Raw genomic sequence first — 19,584 nt, 5'->3', positions numbered from 1 at the left:
TTTCAACCAGAACAACTAAAAATGCTGAAAGAAATGTAATGCTGTCAACTTTACAGGGCAACACAGATCATTCATAAAGAAATTGCTTAGCTTTACGACTTAACTTGTTCATACTGCACAATATAATAAAAGTACTGCACAAAACACTGACATTAACTTAACAATGAAACCTTTTGCATAAGAATTTAACTTGTTTTGTCAAAAAGTAAAGCTATTAAATATATTTTCCCTCATTGTATAATCAAGAGCCCCTACTGTTTTTTTGAAAATGAACTTCCATGCAGTGTGTAACACAGTTAACTGAAATATGACCTTTTTAAATGCATAATTAAGACTCTTCTTGAATAATAAATCATGAATTTCCCCTAATAAACTTGTAAAAATAAAAAAAGGATTCTTTATTGGCATCAGTAGCTAAGATTTAAAATTCATTTGCACTGCACAAAAAGGTTGATTAGATTTAAAAACTATTATAAAAAAAAAAAAAAATATATATATATATATATATATATATATACACATATATATATATATATATATATATATATATATATATATATATATATATATATACACACAGTTGAAGTCAGATGTATTAGCCCCTTCGAATTTTTTTCTTCTTTTTTAAATATTTTCCAAATAATGTTTAACAGAGCAAGGAAATTTTCACAGTATGTCTGATAATATTTTTTCTTCTGGAGAAAGTCTTTTTTGTTTTATTTCTGCTCGAATAAAAGCGGTTATTAACGTTTTAAACATTATTTTTGGGGCAAAATTATTAGCTCCTTTAAGCTATTTCTTTTCTCGATAATCTACAGAACAATCCATTGTAATACAATAACTTGCCTGATTACCCTCACCTGCCTAGTTACCTTAATTAACCTAGTTAAGCCTTTAAATGTCACTTTAAGCTGTATAGAAGTATCTATAAAATATCTAGTAAAATATTATTTACTGTCATCATGGCAAAGAGAAAATAAATCCATTATTAGAGATGAGTTATTAAAACTATTATGATTAGAAATGTGTTGAAAAAATCTTCCCTCCGTTAAACAGAAATTGGGGAAAAAATAAACAAGCGTCTAATAATTCAAGGGGGGCTAATAATTCTGACATCAACTGTATATCAATGAACCTAAACGAGCACATGTCACTCCGCTGCTAGTCCGTTTGCACTGGCTGCCAGTTGCTGCTCGCATCAAATTCAAAGCTCTGATGTTTGCCTACAAAGTGACTTCTGGCCTTGCTCCTTCTTATCTGCTCTCACTTCTGCAGATCTATGTGCCCTCCAGAAACTTGCGTTCTGTGAATGAACGTCGCCTCGTGGTTCCATCCCAAAGAGGGAAGAAATCACTTTCGCTCACGCTCACGCTCAATCTGCCCAGTTGGTGGAATGAACTCCCTAACTGCATCAGAACGGCAGAGTCACTCGCTGTTTTCAAGAAACGACTAAAAACTCAACTATTTAGTCTCCACTTCACTTCCTAATCTGCAATTGCCTTTCTGGATATCACACTAACTGTACTCAAAAAAAAAAAAAAAAAGTACTAATACTTTCCTTCTTAGACTTTAAAGACCTGAAACTTGCCTATAGCACTTATTCATTGTTGCTCTTATAGTTGTGTAAGTTGCTTCCTTGTCCTCATTTGTAAGTCGCTTTGGATAAAAGTGTCTGCTAAATGACTAAATGTAAATGTAAACGTATATATATATATATCAGCACCCTTTTTTATGATTTTTTAAATGATTTTTTGCGATAAAAATGACTGATTTTGTGGTGGTAATTTCAGAAATCAGCAGACAAATTTGCAATTACTAATATATAAATATACATATATAAATAAAAATCACAAAATCTTCTGCACAAACCGTGACTATACTGCTGGAAATGCATTCAGTCAAATATCTAGTCAGGATCTACATACAATTAAGTGATTTAGATTGCACTAGCCCTGATGACGGATTTTAACAGAACCCAGTTTAGTGATCCGATGCACTCAACGCTCGCACCAATCAACATTTACAACCAATGTGCTAATCAAACCTCTTCCAGTAATGGGAGAGCAGAGATGCTGACGTTCAGACATACATACATACAGTTGAAGTCAAAATTATTCACCCTCCTGTGAAATTGTTTTTTGAAATATTTCCCAAATGATGTTTAACAGAGAGAGGAGTTTTTCACAGTAATTGCATTAATATTTTTTCTTCTGGAGAAAGTCTTATTTGTTTTATTTTGGCTAGAATACGAGCAGTTTTTACTTTTTTAAATATCATTTTAAGGTCAAAATCATTAGCCCCCTTAAGCTATAATCGTTTTCGTTTGCTTACAGAAAAATACATCATTATACAATGACTTTCCTGATAACCTAGTTAAGCCTTTAAATGTCACTAAGATGAATACTAGTATCTTGAAAAATATCAAGTCAAATATTATTTAATGTCATCATTACAAAGATAAAATAAATTAGTTATCAGAAATGAGTTATTAAAACTGTTGTGATTAGAAATGTGTTAAAATCTTCTTTCCATTACACAGAAAGTGGAGGGGAAATATACAGGAGGGCTAATAATCCTTTGCATTGAGATTTTCATTACAGCTTAGAATCTAAAGGTATTAATTTTGCCCTTTATTTGTCAGGGATTTCCTTTAGTGGCTGAACGGGAATCTCCCAGGGTTTGATGATTCATGGATGGTCTATTCATATCTGAAGTGGGCATTGGCTGGATGAGGGATGCAGAGCCTTGCAGTCTGGTTGATGTTTAAGGGAAGCAAACACATAGTTGGTGACATGGTTCTGCAGCAAAACCAAATTTTAAAAAATGAGCCTCTCAACAGAAAGAAAAGAGAAAAGAAAGTGAGAATGTCTTAAGGCAAAAGATGAGATCTGCTTAGTTCATCTTTCGATTCTCGTTTTCACTTGCAAGGCTCTTGGTTTGTGTCATGAATTTTTAAACGTGTCTGCTTGACCATCTCTATGAGAAATAGAACTATAGTTTTTGTTTTATCATTAATAACTATACTGCTTTACATCATGTGTATTTATGTTCCTTCGCCCTCAAATAAGTCATGGTTGTTCGTTTCCTGTGCTTGATGAGTACAGTTGGGTCTCATTCACTAAATGTGTAAAATGTGTGTACGGATTAAATCATGACTCATCAAACCTCTCCTAACAAGTTATACTTAGGGTGCTTTCACACCTGTGAATCGATTCAGTTGTTCCGAAACAGAGATTACAATTGTTACATTGTTGCTCTTTGCTCTTGGAGCGGTTCGCTTTCACACTGCAAAGTTTCTAATCGGACCAAAAGAGCTAAAACAAGTCACGTGCGAGTAAACTCTCCTCACATTGGTCAGAGTGTCAGGGTTTATTTTGCAGCTGTCAGGAGAGGTGGTGGTATGGTGGTGATTGACAGGGTGCGCGCGCGTGACGTGTCTGAGGAGAGATGCGGTGGGGAGGGGTGAGAAGGGTGTGCGACGATGCCTATTTGAGGACCGGGAGGGAAACGCGAGATTACCGGGAGATCATCACTCGTTTGCGGGCATCCGGAGACTTGCGAAACTTCCCGCCCTACTCATAATTCTCTCTTCATATAGCCGTAAGCCTATTACATATCCATAAAACACTATGATATAACCACGCTCGGATCGGATCGCTTTCTCACTGCAATCGAACCGCTCCAGGGTTCGTTTCAATCGAGCCGAGACCACCTCATTCAAGCGATCTCGGAGCGATTACTTTGGCGCGGAACAGAGCGCGATTGCCCTGTTTACATATGCCAAACGAACCGCGCTAACTGGGCAAACGAGACACGTTCCGAAACAAAAGTGTAGGTGTGAAAGCACCCTAAATGTACGAATAAATTTAAGAACAACTGATACCACACATACTCAATAATCATCTACGCCAGGGCCGTATATACTGTATATACAGTTGAAGTCAGAATTTTTAGCCCCCCTCAATTTTTAGCCCCCCGTTTATTTTTTGCCCAATTCCTGTTTAAGGGAGAGAAGATTTTTTCCAACACATTTCTAAACATAATAGTTTTAATAATTCTTCTCTAATAACTGATTTATTTTATCTTTGCCTGATGACAGCACATAATATCTGACTAGATATTTTTCAAGACACTTCTATACAGCTTAAAGTGAGGTTTAAAGGCTTAACTATGTTAATTAGGTTAACTAGGCAGGTTAGGGTAATTAGGCAAGTTATTGTATAATGATGGTTTGTTCTGTAGATTATCGAAAAAAAAATAGCTTAAAGGGGCTAATTATTCTGACCTTAAAATGTTTTTAAAAGTAAAAACTGCTTCTATTCTAGCCGAAATAAAACAACCAAGACTTTCTTATGCCTTATGTTTAATGCCTTACCCAGAATATGAAAATACATGTAAACACATTTGGATCATTTAATGTGATCAGTACTATGTGAAGAGACTTTCAACCAGAACAACTAAAAATGCTGAAAGAAATGTAATGCTGTCAACTTTACAGGGCAACACAGATCATTCATAAAGAAATCGCTTAGCTTTACGACTTAACTTGTTCATTCTGTACAATATAAATAAAAGTACTGCACAAAACCCTGACATTAACTTAACAATGAAACCTTTTGCATAAGGATTTAGTTTGTTTTGTCAAAAAGTAAAGCTATTAAATATAATTTTCCCTCATTGTATGATAAAGAGACCCTACTGTTTTTTGAAAATGACCTTCCATGCAGTGTGTAACACAGTTAACTGAAATAGGACTTTTTTGAATGCATAATTAAGACTCTTGAATAATAAATCATGAATTTCCCCTAATAAACTTGTAAAAATAAAAAAAGGATTCTTTATTGGCATCAGTAGCTAAGATTTAACATTCATTTGCACTGCACGAAAAGGTTGATTAGATTTAAAAACTATTATTAAAATAAATATATATATATACAGTTGATGTCAGAATTATTCGCCCCCCTGTTTATTTTTCCCCCAATTTCTGATTAACAGAGAGATGACTTTTTCAACACATTTCTAAACATAATAGTTTTAATAACTCATCTCTAATAACTGATTTATTTTATCTTTGCCATGATGACAGTAAATAATATTGGACAAGATATTTTTCAAGATACTTTTATACAGCATAAAAGTGACAATTTAAGGCTTAACTAGTTTAATTAGGTAAACTAGGCAGGTTAGTGTAATTAGGCAAGTTATTGTATAATGATGGTTTGTTCTGTAAACTATCGAAAAAAGTTATAGCTTAAAAGGGCTAATAATTTTGACCTTAAAATGATTTTTAAAAAAATGTAAAACTGCTTTTATTCTTGCTTAAATAAAATAAATCAGACTTTCTCCAGAAGAAAAAATATTATCAGACATAATGTGAAAATGCCCTTGCTCTATTATTTTTAAAATATTTAAAACAGAAAAAAAAAATATCAAAGGGGAGCTAATAATTTTGACTTCAACTGTATGTTTCTCCATTATCTTCTGAGGGATGTACTGCGGTAAAAACGCCATAAGAAAACACAGTAATTAATTGGACTACTGAGCGGAAACTATTAAAACAGCTGAGGTGTAAGACTGATGTGTGCGTATAAAGCATGAACAATCTTTGTGCTTTGTGTACACATGATGGAGCGTTATTGGTGCAGAGTAAAATAAAGTTAGTGTTTTTTTACTGGGAATGTTTCATGTCGTATGAATGACTGTTCACTGCATACACATTCTGCAAAAATCCTCCCAGTTATTGTCTGTTGGAGTGTGTTCACACATATTAATTAAAGATATGTGCGTTTTGAAGTGCAGGGAGAATTGTGGTTACTGCTGTGTTGTAAAGTAGGTCACAGTGAAAGCTCAATAAATAATGCAGAAGGACTCCTTACTAGAACTAGACCCAAACTCCCACACAATCCAGCGGTGAACACTACAAAACAGTTGCCTTTAGTATGACTAACGTAAAAAGCTATGAGAGAATATTAAAATGTGTCTTTGAGCAAACTACACATCTGCAGCAAATACTGACCATTCACTGAGCATTTTTTAACCCAGGCTCATTCTGAAAACGTAGTCCTGTGGACGCTTCTGTAGACTGGCATAGAGCGCCATCTGCAGTTAAAAACTAGCCTACAATGTTTTCTGCTGTTAAAACTTGCCTAGAGCGCTGTCTGCTGTTAAAACTAGCCTAGAGCACCGTCTGCTGTTAAAACTAGCCTAGAGCGCCGTGTGCTGTTAAAAACTAGCCTAGAGCACCATCTGCTGTTAAAACTAGCCTAGAACGCCATCTGCTGTTAAAAACTAGCCTAGAGCACCATCTGCTGTTAAAACTAGCCTAGAACGCCATCTGCTGTTAAAAACTAGCTTAGAGTAACATCTGCTGTTAAAACTTGCCTAGAGCGCTGTCTGCTGTTAAAACTAGCCTAGAGCGCCGTCTGCTGTTAAAAACAGGCCTAGAGCGCCGTCTGCTGTTAAAAACTAGCCTACAGCAACATCTACTGTTAAAAACTAGCCTAGAGCACCATCTGCTGTTAAAAACTAGCCTAGAGCGCCATCTGCTGTTAAAAACTAGCCTACAACGTTGTCTGCTGTCAAAACTTGCCTAGAGCGATGTCTGCTGTTAAAACTAGCCAAGAGCACCGTCTGCTGTTAAAACTAGCCTAGAGCGCCGTGTGTTGTTAAAAACTAGCCTAGAGCACCATCTGCTGTTAAAACTAGCCTAGAACGCCATCTGCTGTTAAAAACTAGCCTAGAGCACCATCTGCTGTTAAAACTAGCCTAGAACGCCATCTGCTGTTAAAAACTAGCTTAGAGTAACATCTGCTGTTAAAACTTGCCTAGAGCGCTGTCTGCTGTTAAAACTAGCCTAGAACGCCATCTGCTGTTAAAAACAGGCCTAGAGTGCCGTCTGCTGTTAAAAACAGGCTTAGAGCGCCGTCTGCTGTTAAAAACAGGCCTAGAGCGCCGTCTGCTGTTAAAAACTAGCCTAGAGCGGCATCTACTGTTAAAAACTAGCCTAGAGTGCCATCTGCTGATAAAAACTAGCCTACAGCAACATCTACTGTTAAAAACTAGCCTAGAGCGCCATCTGCTGTTAAAAACTAGCCTAGAGCGCCATCTACTGTTAAAAACTAGCCTAGAGTGGCATCTACTGTTAAAAACTAGCCTAGAGCGCCATCTGCTGTTAAAAACTAGCCTAGAGCGCCATCTGCTGTTAAAAACTAGCCTACAACGTTGTCCGCTGTTAAAACTTGGCTAGAGCGCGGTCTGCTGTTAAAACTAGCCTAGAGCGCCATCTGCTGTTAAAAACTAGCCTAGAGCAACATCTGCTGTTAAAACTAGCCTAGAGCCCTGTCTGCTGTTAAAACTAGCCTAGAGCACCATCTGCTGTTAAAACTAGCCTAGAGCGCCGTGTGCTGTTAAAAACTAGCCTAAAGCACCATCTGCTGTTAAAACCAGCCTAGAACGCCATCTGCTGTTAAAAACTAGCCTAGAGCACCATCTGCTGTTAAAACTAGCCTAGAACGCCATCTGCTGTTAAAAACTAGCTTAGAGTAACATCTGCTGTTAAAACTTGCCTAGAGCGCCATCTGCTTTTAAAAACTAGCCTAGAGCAACATCTGCTGTTAAAACTTGCCAAGAGCGCTGTCTGCTGTTAAAACTAGCCTAGAACGCCATCTGCTGTTAAAAACAGGCCTAGAGCGCCGTCTGCTGTTAAAAACAGGCCTAGAGCGCCGTCTGCTGTTAAAAACTAGCCTAGAGCGGCATCTACTGTTAAAAACTAGCCTAGAGTGCCATCTGCTGTTAAAAACTAGCCTACAGCACCATCTACTGTTAAAACCTAGCCTAGAGCGCCATCTGCTGTTAAAAACTAGCCTAGAGCGGCATCTACTGTTAAAAACTAGCCTAGAGCGGCATCTGCTGTTAAAAACTAGCCTAGAGCGCCATCTGCTGTTAAAAACTAGCCTAGAGCAGCATCTGCTGTTAAAAACTAGCCTAGAGCGCCATCTACTGTTAAAAACTAGCCTAGAGCGGCATCTACTGTAAAAAACTAGCCTAGAGCGGCATCTGCTGTTAAAAACTAGCCTAGAGCGCCATCTGCTGTTAAAAACTAACCTAGACCGCCGCCTGCTTTTAAAATCTTGCCTAGAGTGACATCTGCTGTTAAATAATAGCCTAGAGCAGTGTCTGCTGTAAAAAACAAGTTCACAACACCATCTGCAGTTAAAAGCTTTAACAGCAGTTTTTAGTTTATGCTTAGTTAAAACAGATGTTGACAAAGTATTTGTTTGGGGACATAATTTGAAAATGAAAAAAAGGTAATAAATTGCAAAATATTGCAATATATTCAAAATCACAATAATATTGTATCGCTACACAAGTATTGCAAAAATATTGTTGGTAAGGAGGGTGATTGCTATAATAAGCATACTGTATTTATTCAGTAACTGTCAATTTGATTCATACCACCCAGATATGTATGCTTTTTTCCCGGTCTGCTTCAATCGGTTGTTGTCTGGAAAAAACATACCTTGGAATCAGGATCAATATTACAGAGACATGTTATAATTATTTCTAAGCACCTGTTTCCATTCATTATCTCCTGGTTAAATGCTGATTTCTCCTAAGTTCATTCTCTATCATCTATATAAAATGGTTTTGTCTGTTACTCTCCAGTGAACTTAGGAGATTTCCTTTAGGATTACACTGAAGTCTGTTTTTGGTGGTGCACTCTTTAAAACAACAGCCTGTGACAAGAAATAAACTACTTTCCACTAACACCTGCATCCTGTTCTGCCTTCACCTTGCTTGATTGATGATTTTAAGCCTTCATTTACATTCTAATTATCCGGCAAAGATCGCAGGCCTTAGATTACTGGAGTTTGAAATTCAAGCTCTTACTAGATCTGGACAAACTGTGAAACATTAGGAAGATCTAAGACTCTACCGTCAGTTTCTGGCCACTGTGTGTGATAAAACTTTGTTTCTGTTAAAGAATGCATATTTATTTAAACCAAATTCTTAACGCCTAATTAATAATCAACTTATGTGTAATACATAGTACATGTATAATCATGTGTAAAGCAATTATTAACAGCATAATTAACAGCATAAAGTGGTGGCCACTGCGGATTACTCCACTTTTACCATGGTCATTTGCCAGCATTGACAGGGAAAAGCTGTTAATGTATTTGGAGTGCAATTTTTGAAGTTTTTTTGTGACAACTTAAATGTTTTAATCTGGTGTTCAATCCACTTAAATTTGTAAAGACAACTAAGTTAACTTAATCAATTTGTGTAGGGACAACATGAAGGAACTTTGTGGAATCCAGCAATTTTAACAGTGTGTGTCCTGGTCCTAACATACATGAACCCCCTCCACAATAGCTAGAGTGAAAACATGTGGCTGGAAGTAGATTGAATGGGACCTTCTGTAATAACCTGTGTGTGCATACAGTTTCTTGACAAAACTGTATTTCTTACTTTTCCTGGGAAACAATCCCACAACACTTGAACCTTAGGTAATCATTAATAAAGTTAGAAAAGGTTCAAGTGAATTACATAAGCAATTATTACTTCTTATTGAGCTGTTTTCATAAATCTCATGACATAAAATTAGACCTTGCTAGCCTAGAGTGCCATCTGCTGTTAAAAACTAGCCTACAACGTCGTCTGCTGTTAAAACTTGCACAGAGCGCCGTCTGCTGTTAAAACGTGCCTAGAGCGCCATCTGCTGTTAAAACTAGTCTAAAGTGCCGTCTGCTGTAAAAAACTAGCCTAGGGCAACATCTGCTGTTAAAACTTGCCTAGAGCGCTGTCTGCTGTAAAAACTTGCCTAGAGCGCCATCTGCTGTTAAAAAACTAGCCTAGAGCGCCATCTGCTGTTAAAACTAGCCTAGAGCGCCGTCTGCTGTTAAAACTAGTCTAGAGCGCAATCTGCTGTTAAAAACTAGCCTAGAGCAACATCTGCTGTTAAAACATGCCTAGAGCGCTGTCTGCTGTTAAAAACTTGCCTAGAGCGCCATCTGCTGTTAAAAACTAGCCTAAAGCCCCATCTGCTGTTAAAACTAGCCTAGAGCGCCGTCTGCTGTTAAAACTAGTCTAGAGCGCAATCTGCTGTTAAAAACTAGCCTAGAGCAACATCTGCTGTTAAAACTTGCCTAGAGCACCATCTGCTGTTAAAAGCTAGCCTAGAGCGCCGTCTGCTGTTAAAAACAGGCCTAGAGCGCCGTCTGCTGTTAAAACTTGCCTAGAGCGTCGCCTGCTGTTAAAACTAGTCTAGAGCGCCATCTGCTGTTAAAAACTTGCCTAGAGCAACATCTGCTGTTAAAACTTGCCTAGAGGGTCATCTGCTGTTAAAAACTAGCTTAGAGCGCCTTCTGCTGTTAAAACTAGCTTAGAGCGTCATCTGCTGTTAAAAACTTGCCTAGAGCAACATCTGCTGTTAAAACTAGCCTAGAGCGCCATATGCTGTTAAAACTTGCTTAGAGTGCCATCTGGTGTTAAAAACTAGCTTAATGCAACATCTGCTGTTTAAACTTGCCTAGAGCGCCATCTGCTGTTAAAAACTAGCCTATAGCACCATCTGCTGTTTAAAATTAGCCTAGAGCGCCATCTGCTGTTAAAAACTAGCCTATAGCACCATCTGCTGTTCAAAACTAGCCTAGAGCGCCATCTGCTGTTAAAAACTAGCCTATAGCACCATCTGCTGTTTAAAACTAGCCTAGAGCGCCATCTGCTGTTAAAAAGCCTTGAACTAAATTTTTAACCTCGCCCCTCTTACTATTAATTTGCTTAGAGGAAATGATGTGCAAAAACAAAGCCCCACCCCCCACTTAATATTCCGTTTCACTTGAAAACACATCAACACACTGAAATACAAGTTTGTCTAGAAAGTTCTCTAAGAAGCAGGCAAGAATAAACCTGCTGTCCTCGATTCCAATTATTTCTAATAAATCACATGGACGTGATAAGCTCATAATCACTTCTTCACAAGTGATAAGCGGAATTTTCAGAAAGCCTGTGAAGGCAGCATTAAACTAAGGGGCTGAATTGGTTGAATGATAATGGATGAAGCTTGCATCTGCAGTGCTTAAATAAAATAAATGCACGTGGGTGTAATGGTACCTCTCTACTCCCACATGGAGCTACAATTCTCTTTAGCACATTAGGAAATATGGTATTTACACTGGTTGGTTCAGATTCAAAATACATTCAGAACATGTGAATGATAAAGGACACTGCTCTTCGAGTGTTGCAGGTTATAATCTACAGCCAGAAAGGATTACCAAAGTTAGAAGCACATCATTAAATTAAGGGGACGACAACCAAGTCTTCGTTGAGCTCCAAAAGTAAGGATTCACAGCATCTTTCCAACATCTCAGCAGGGGCACAGAGATAATGAGCACAGGAAACGTCCTCAAGTAATTGCACCCCAGGAGGACTACAATAGCATCTCTGCAGTGACAAAATGGATTCCCTCTAACTCCAAGTCTGGCAGCACTGAATGTGTCTTCTCAATCAGACATTACCATTATTACATAAGAGACTGATTTACAAGTGTTGATGTCATAAAGGGTTAACCAATTTGTTAGCAGGGAGTAAATGTGACTATCCATTAATCCAGCCACATTTCCATTCCCTTCATGCCTCAGTTCCTGTCTCTCCACTATATAAGTAATGATGTTTGTATTGTTTATTGTGAAGTGTTGCCAGTTCTTGGTCACTACAAAGACTTCTCATTCAGTATGTTTACATGGATAACTCTATCCTAATGTTAGCACATTTTTTTTTTTTAATTTAAGCATTGGCAAAGGAACTCAAGCTGGGAATTGAACTCGGGTCGCCGTGAGGACGTCAGTGTCGATGCACTAATCAGTAGGTTATTCATTCAATTTCCTTTGGCTTAGTCCCTCATTTATCAGAGGTCTCCACCCGAAATTAACCGCCAACTATTCTAGCATATGTTTAATGCAGCGAATGCCCTTCCAGCTGCAACCCAGTACTGGGAAACACCCATACACTCTTGTGTTCACACTTACATTAATTTACTATGGTCAATTTAACCACATTCAAAGTAAAACACGGGGATAACATTCAACTCTACACAGTAACGCCAACTGACCAGGACGGGGCTAGAACCAGCAACCTTCATGCTGTGAGGCCATTGTGCTACCCACTGCATCACCGTGCTGCCCAACCCATCCTTCATCCATGTCAAATTATGCAATGTTTTCAAGCAGAGTTATTAAAGTCTTCTTGTGAAATGATACTCATAGTACAATCTATATAGCAAATATTGAAACGTCAGTCAAATATCAAGCAGCCCTACTTGTTATGCTGCTTGATGATGAAAACTGGTATCTTCTAATTACATTATCACTATTTTTATGGTTTGTAGCTCAAGTATGGTGAACTTTGACTGTCATTTGTTACTCCTAGTTATTCTTTCCATGAATTTCTCCAATTGAATTGGAACACCTGGACCTACACTTACCAGCCACCTTATTAGATACACCTTACAAGTACCAGGTTGGACCACCTTTAGCCTTCAGATCTGCCTTAATCCTTTGTGGCAGAGATTCAACAAGGTACTGGAAATATTCCTCAGAGATTTTGCTTCATATTGACAAGATAGCATCACGCAGTTGCTGCAGATTTGACGGCTGCACATTTATGATGCGAATCTCCACCACATTCCAAAGGTGCTCCACTGGATTGAGTTCTGGTAACTGTGGTGGCCATTTGAGTACAGTGAACTCATTGTCATGTTCAAGAAACCAGAGATGATTTGCACTTTATGACATGGTGCGTTATCCTGCTGGAAGTAGCCATCAGAAAATGAGTACACTGTGGTCATAACGGGATGGACATGGTCAGCAACAATACTCAGGTAGGCTGAATTGACACAATGCTCAATTGGTACTAATGGGCCCAAAATGTGCCAAGAAAACATCCCCCACACCATTACACCACCACCACCAGCCTGAACCGCAGGATGGATCCATGCTTTCATGTTGTTGACACCAAGTTCTTACCCCACCATCCGAATGTTGCGGCAGAAATCGAGACTCAACAGACCAGGAAACGTTTTTCTAAGCTTCGATTGTCCAATTTTGGTGAGCCTGTGTAAATTGTAGCCTCTGTTTCCTGTTCTTAGCTGACAGAAGTGGCACCCGGTGTGATCTTCTGCTGCTGTAGCCCATTCGCCTCAAGTTTGGATGTGTTGTGCGTTCAGAGATGCTCTTCTGCAGACCTCGGTTGTAACAAGTGGTTATTTGAGTTACTGTTGCCTTTCTATCAGCTGGAACCAGTCTGGCCATTCTCCTCTGACCTCTGGCATCAACAAGGAATTTGCGCCCACAGAACTGCCGCTCATTGGATATTTTCTCTTTTTCAGATTCTCTGTAAATCCTAGAGATGGTTGTGCAAGAAAATCCCAGTAGATCAGCAGTTTCTGAAATACTCAGACCAGCCCGTCTGGCACCAACAACCATGCCACGTTCAAAGTCACTTAAATCTCCTTTCTTCCTCATTCTGATGCTCGGTTTGGCCTGCAGCAGATCATCTTGACCATGTCTACATGCCTAAATGCATTAAGTTGCTGCCATGTGATTGGCTGATTAGAAATTTGCGTTAACGAGCAGTTATCAGTATATCAGAAAAGACTTTACTTCCAAATTGCAGAATAACCTGAATAATAGGTAAAATGGGAACATTTTAAAAGCAACCCCTTAATAATACTACTACTACTAATAATGTTTCATTCAGTATTTAGATATAATTGTATATCTTCCCATTGCTTCTTGTGTATGATTGTGTACATTTTTTTGGAATAGGTTTTTACCAGTTACATTGAGTCTGACTGGTTCTTTCTGTTTGATTTTGTGCGTGTATTTTGACCATACTATACCATCTCTAATCTCTGCAAATGGATTCCTCAAAACTGCCTACGGTGAGAGCCTTATGTTACAGAACATTAACCTTCACACATACGACATTGCATGAATCTTTTAAAACACATTCCTGAAACAGAGACGAAGCACCAGAAACACATAAAATATGTGGCTAAATAATCTCTAACAGGGAAATTGTCATGCATCGTAGACTTACTACCAGCATTTCATTTCCGACGACATCATTATATTAACAGAGCAAATTAGCGAAAGGAAACTAAGCGTGAAGGAAAGAGGTCTGACAGAATAGCCAAGACAAAGAAATTACACTGAGTGTATTACTGGTGTGGGAAGCCACTTGAAACATAGTGATGAGCTGAAAGCCTGTATTTAAACCTTGTAGTCCTATTAATGTTATACCTTCTAACACCCTGCAGGAAAACCACACTTCATTAATCAAAATAATAGAAGAGCGGGGATGTCTATGTCCTCTGTATATATAATCTGGTGCATCTTGCGTTCCAGAACCAAACGAGCTGCCAAATATCAGATGAGACGTGAAGAATTTTAATTTAAAATGAATCAGGGTAATCAAACATTGATTATATTATCATACAATGGGATTCAAGACTACCTTAAAGGTTTACGTCTCCCAAAAATAAAAATTTTCTTCTGTTTAAACACAACATTCTGTGAATATAGCCAGCTTCTAATGTAAAAAGAAAAAAAAAAAAAGAAAAAAAGTAAACGCTGCCGCCTCATAGCAGGAAGGTTGCTGGTTCAAGCCTCGACTGGTCCAGTTAGCATTTCTATGTGGAGTTTGCATGTTCTCCCCATGTTCAACTTCCCCCACAGTCCAAAGACGTGTGCTATATGTGAATTGGGTAATTTAAATTGTTCACTGTGTATGTATGTGTGTGAATGAGAATGTATGTGTGTTTCCCAGTGATGGGTTGTGGCTGGAAAGGCGTCCGCTGTGTATAACATATGCTGGATAAGTCGGAGGTTCATTCCACTGTGGCGAGCCCTAATTAATAAAGGGACTAAGCTCATTTAAACAGTCTGCAGAAACACTTTGACTGACATTCCCCATTGTAAGTGTCATCAGAGGAGGAAAGCCCCGCCCATTAGAGAAAATCTCTCCCTCATTAGCATAGGATGTTAGTCTTGTTTTTGAATCTGCCACTATGCTGACACACAGGCATTTGTAGCTCCGCCCTCTTTTAAAAAGAGCACACTCAATTCAATTTAAAGCAACCGTCACCAAAACGGCACAATTAGGATCAAAGTCTAATAGTGGCAGTTTCAAAGAGTATAAAACATTATTTGTGGGGTGTTTCGAGCTGAAACTTCACATACACACTTTAGTGTGGGAAATAGTCTCCAGATAGTGTAATCGAGACATCAAGAATAAATTTAGCTCAGTCGAAAAATGACTATAGTTATGAAGTGATGTGCGTCTGTTCAATACAGCAAGGCTGAGCAGAGTGTGAGTCACCTGACATTAAGCGAGTGGCGCGAAAAGCCGAAAACATTTGGACATGTTTGTAGAAAAGGCCTTTTGCACAATGCACTGATATGTTTAATAGGGATGCAATGATTAGCCGATTTCACTATAAACCGCGCTTTAAATTATTATGGTTAATAAATTAATAAAAACCAAGGCTTCTCAAAGCTGCGTTTCTATTGAAGAAAACAAAATTGCTGCAACTAAACAAAGTTATGCAAATACGCACACACATTGGATTAATTATAGCAGCAGCCCATTCACATATTGCGTCTTTTCCACACACAAGTTCATTATTTCCAATGGAGACTTGCGCATATTGGGAGCAGACTGACGCATTCGCACCCTCCAGGCGCACAGAGTAGAAGGTATCTCACGCGGTAGCGGTGAGAGTTGTGCGTGGCTTTCAGTGCAACGTAAACAAAAGACACATTAGACGAATTATTTAAAAAAACATTTTAATGATTCAACCCAGGCTCATTCTGAAAACGTAGTCCTGTGGACGTTTCTGGAGACCGCAAATTATGTAGTCGGAGGTACGTATGGCTGCAGTTCAATTCTTAAGCGAACGCTACGGGGTGGTGTGACGCCGTTCCCTTCAGCGATTGCCGGTTGACTGCTTACCTCCGTGTGGAGGGCTTTCCCGCTGCAACCAGTTTGTCCGATTAGCTCATTGTGTACACTGGCGGACTTCAGACGCAGGGAGGAGCTGATGACGATGACTGGGTTCGAGTCTGGGGAAGAGCGGTTCCAGAAATCAGGTAAGACAAAAACAGAATCCAAAAAATTAAGTGAACAAGTGAATAACAGGCTGAGAATGTGGTCAAATCCAAAAACGTGGTAAAAAACGAGGGCTTTTCTTTTTCTTGATGGCTTTTTTTTTTTGTACATTGTTGGTTGGGTTTTGGGAAGTAAGTGGGCGGGCGGGTCGATCGGTAAAACTGTTTGGGTTTAGGGAAGGAGGAGGGTGGGTGGGTCGGCCGATTGGCCGGTCGCCCAGTCAATCATTCAGCCAGTCAAACGGACGGTCATTCGATAGCAGCCTCTTGTGGGTTTACGCGAGAATGGCGCGGGTGCAAACGGCGCTCACGAGAGACGTTCGACATGCGAAAAAGCACGCACAGGGGCCTCTCGCGGATTTGCGAAAACAAAAACTGCACAAATATGTACCTCCCGGGACGTATTTCGCGGCCTCCGGAAACATTCGCGGGACTACGTTTTCAGAATGAGCCTGGGTTGAAATGATTACGTATGAATGAACGCAGATAATAAAAACAGTTTATTTAAATTCTTAGCTAATATATATATCTTAAATTAACATTAGACAAAAACAATAATCTATTTATTGTTATATTTATTTATTTATTCTCTGTTCTGTCATTTATTTTCATTTTAAAATTATCACTCAAGTTTAAATCAAAAACTTGTGAAAAATCGAAACGGACTATTGTTTGTTTTTTTATTAATATTTTGTGCGGCATTTAGTTACTAAGGAGCGATAAACAACACTTTAAAATATAAGCAGTTTTCTAGTGATTTTATAAACTAGTTTTGAATTTAATAAATGCATAATAATCGTGATTAAACCGTGAATCCATGATTATTCTTCAGACTTAAATCGTACAACCAAAATCAATGATCATTGCATGCCTAGTTGTTACACAGTTTAAAACAGAACATGTAATGAATGTCTCTGAACGTAGAAGAAGCCTACTTGAGCAATGCACTGATTTTGATGTGCTTCGAAATACATTCATTCATTCATTTTTCGGCTTAGTCCCTTTATTAAGCTTCGATATACAACATTTGAATATGCATGTAAAAAAAGCCACATTGTACAATGCAGTGATGTTGTGTAGTTTCAAAATACAACATATTAACGTTAAATGTAGAAAAAGCCAATGTGGGTGTTTTAATAAGTAAAAATACATCATATGGGCTCTTATGTGCTGTTGTGTCATCGCTTATATTGCAAGTCATATCTCTCCGGCCCCTCATTTGGGATGCTTTTCATGAACTGGCCCCCATGACAAACTAATTAAATAGCCGTGCTCTAGAAACTTGTTTTACCTCTTGTAAAAAGGGGCATAATAGGTCCCCTTTAAGTATAATCTTTGCGGTGCTGCTAATGATTGCTAGAATCAGCTATTTTTCATGTCTGTTTTATATATTTGTAAGCATATTTTCTGTATATGTAACGTATGACTGCCTATGATCTGGAGATACTGTACATCCACAGTCCAAAATAGACACGTTCAGATGCAGAAAGTGTGTAGTGGTCTGCACTGCGTGAATGAGCACTTGTACTTGCCAAGAAACTGAAGAAAAGATTGTTACTTATTAAAGAGAAGTGCCCTCGTTCTAATTCTGTGATATGGAACAATCAAAAGGTAAGACTTTACTGATCCTAGGAGGGAAAATCAATGCTTGATAAGAATCTTGTTTTTCTTTACTACCAGAAACGTTAGCCATATGGAGGTCGATAGGTGAGATAACTGTGACTGCGGTTGTGGGGATACTGGGCCCCCTAATGGTATCTCTGGGGGCAGCAACACATAGTGGGCCAATATTGGACAATGGTAGATTGAAAAACGGTCACTTGCGCTGATGAATCTCAATTTGTGCCGCGATGTTCATATAATGGGGTATATGCCGAGCTAGTGTTTTTCCGATGCTGATAAACTTCCGGTGACCTGTTTTTGTGAATTTTTTCAGTTTTATATGGCTCCTTTTACAGCATCGATGTTGTAATGTCATTAAGAAACATTCAGTTAAATAAACATTTAGTTGCTCAAGCGTAAAACGAGACAGAAAGTCGTTTACTCACACGCGCCCGTCAGAATCGGCAGGCTAGAGCAGAAGCTTCATTGAATATACTGGGGTAAAATAAATGCTCATATTAACAAAGACACGGCGGGGGAAAATGTAATGTAATGCTGTGCTTCTTGTACAATCTGAGACCCACTTTATATTGGATATCACTCAGATAATGGAGATCGCTGATTTTGAAAGAAAACAGACCTTAAACGCGCCGTTTTTTCCATTGCATACAGTTCGCCAGAAGCGCTTCACCCAGGTTACTGGCAAATTAAAAGTCCCATTAGCATGCTTCGGCATATACCCTAAATATAGTATAATGAATCCACGAAAGAGGACAGGACAGATCCATCCTGCCCTGTATCAGCATTTCAGCTGGGTCGTGTAATGGTGTAGTGGATATTTTTTTGGCACAGTTTGAGCCCTTTTGTACCCTACGAGCATTAAAGTCTGGCAACCGAAACATACGCCACTAAGATTATTCAATAAACTCTGCTCCTTTTCTGTCATCATCACTTTGTCTCCATGCTTCTGCTCTTCTTTGGCTTTCTCTGTCAGCTTCTTGGCTGATAAAACACACAGCACCAGACAAGACTTGCTGTTAACAGGTTTTTTTGGGGGGGCGGGATTAGACAACTCTGCTGGCTGGATGTTTGAATACTAGACAAAACACATATTTTTTGTCAGAATCTGGCATCCAGGGCTGGATCTGATATATCTGGAGATTTAACATTTTGGCGAGGGCGACAGGATGCAATAACACAGCTGCTATCTCCGTGATTTGGAGTTGGGTGATGAAAATTTGCAAACTAGAGTCCACTTGGGCTACTGAACGTACTTTAGCTGGAAAATAATGCTGAAGTTAGTTATTCCCCTTAGAAAATGTACGTGTATCGAAATGCCTGTCTTTTTTTGGTCGCTATAACCAGACCTCTGCCAGTTTAGCCAATTATAATTCCGCACCCCGGGTTGCCTTGGTGCAAAACCACTTTTTTTTTTTCATTCAGTCATGAAGGCTCTCAAAGTATGCGTTCATGACCGACCTCCAGTGGACAGTAGCAGACTCTGAAATGAGATGCAGATTCAGAGTTCCACATGAGGTGGTTATTAATTAGCAAATAATACAAAATTTATGAACGTAAACATCAGGTGAGCAGGTTAAATTGTAACCCCCTGTCCTAACAACACGCTACATGACAAGACGAAACACGACAGATATTTAAATACAGCCATTCAGAAGCACAGAATAGTGCACTCCAATGAAATAGTAAGGTTTATAATCTATTTAGTACATATTAAACCTATTTAACATTATTAAAACATTATTTACCCAATTATATTTGAGCACTCCGGGTTGAGGACAGCAGCATAAGTGAG

The 19,584-nt window shown here is 38.7% G+C and overlaps 1 protein-coding gene across 4 annotated transcripts in view; it reads right to left on the bottom strand.

The window, feature by feature from the left end:
- The window catches only part of fgf12a (fibroblast growth factor 12a), a 94,263-nt gene that overhangs the window by 12,875 nt on the left and 61,804 nt on the right, over positions 1–19,584 (bottom strand).

Source organism: Danio rerio, chromosome 2, assembly GCF_049306965.1.
Source record: "Danio rerio strain Tuebingen ecotype United States chromosome 2, GRCz12tu, whole genome shotgun sequence".
Taxonomy (NCBI): domain Eukaryota; kingdom Metazoa; phylum Chordata; class Actinopteri; order Cypriniformes; family Danionidae; genus Danio; species Danio rerio.
Note: the sequence above shows the minus strand (reverse complement) of the source record. Positions and strands in the feature narration are given on the sequence as shown.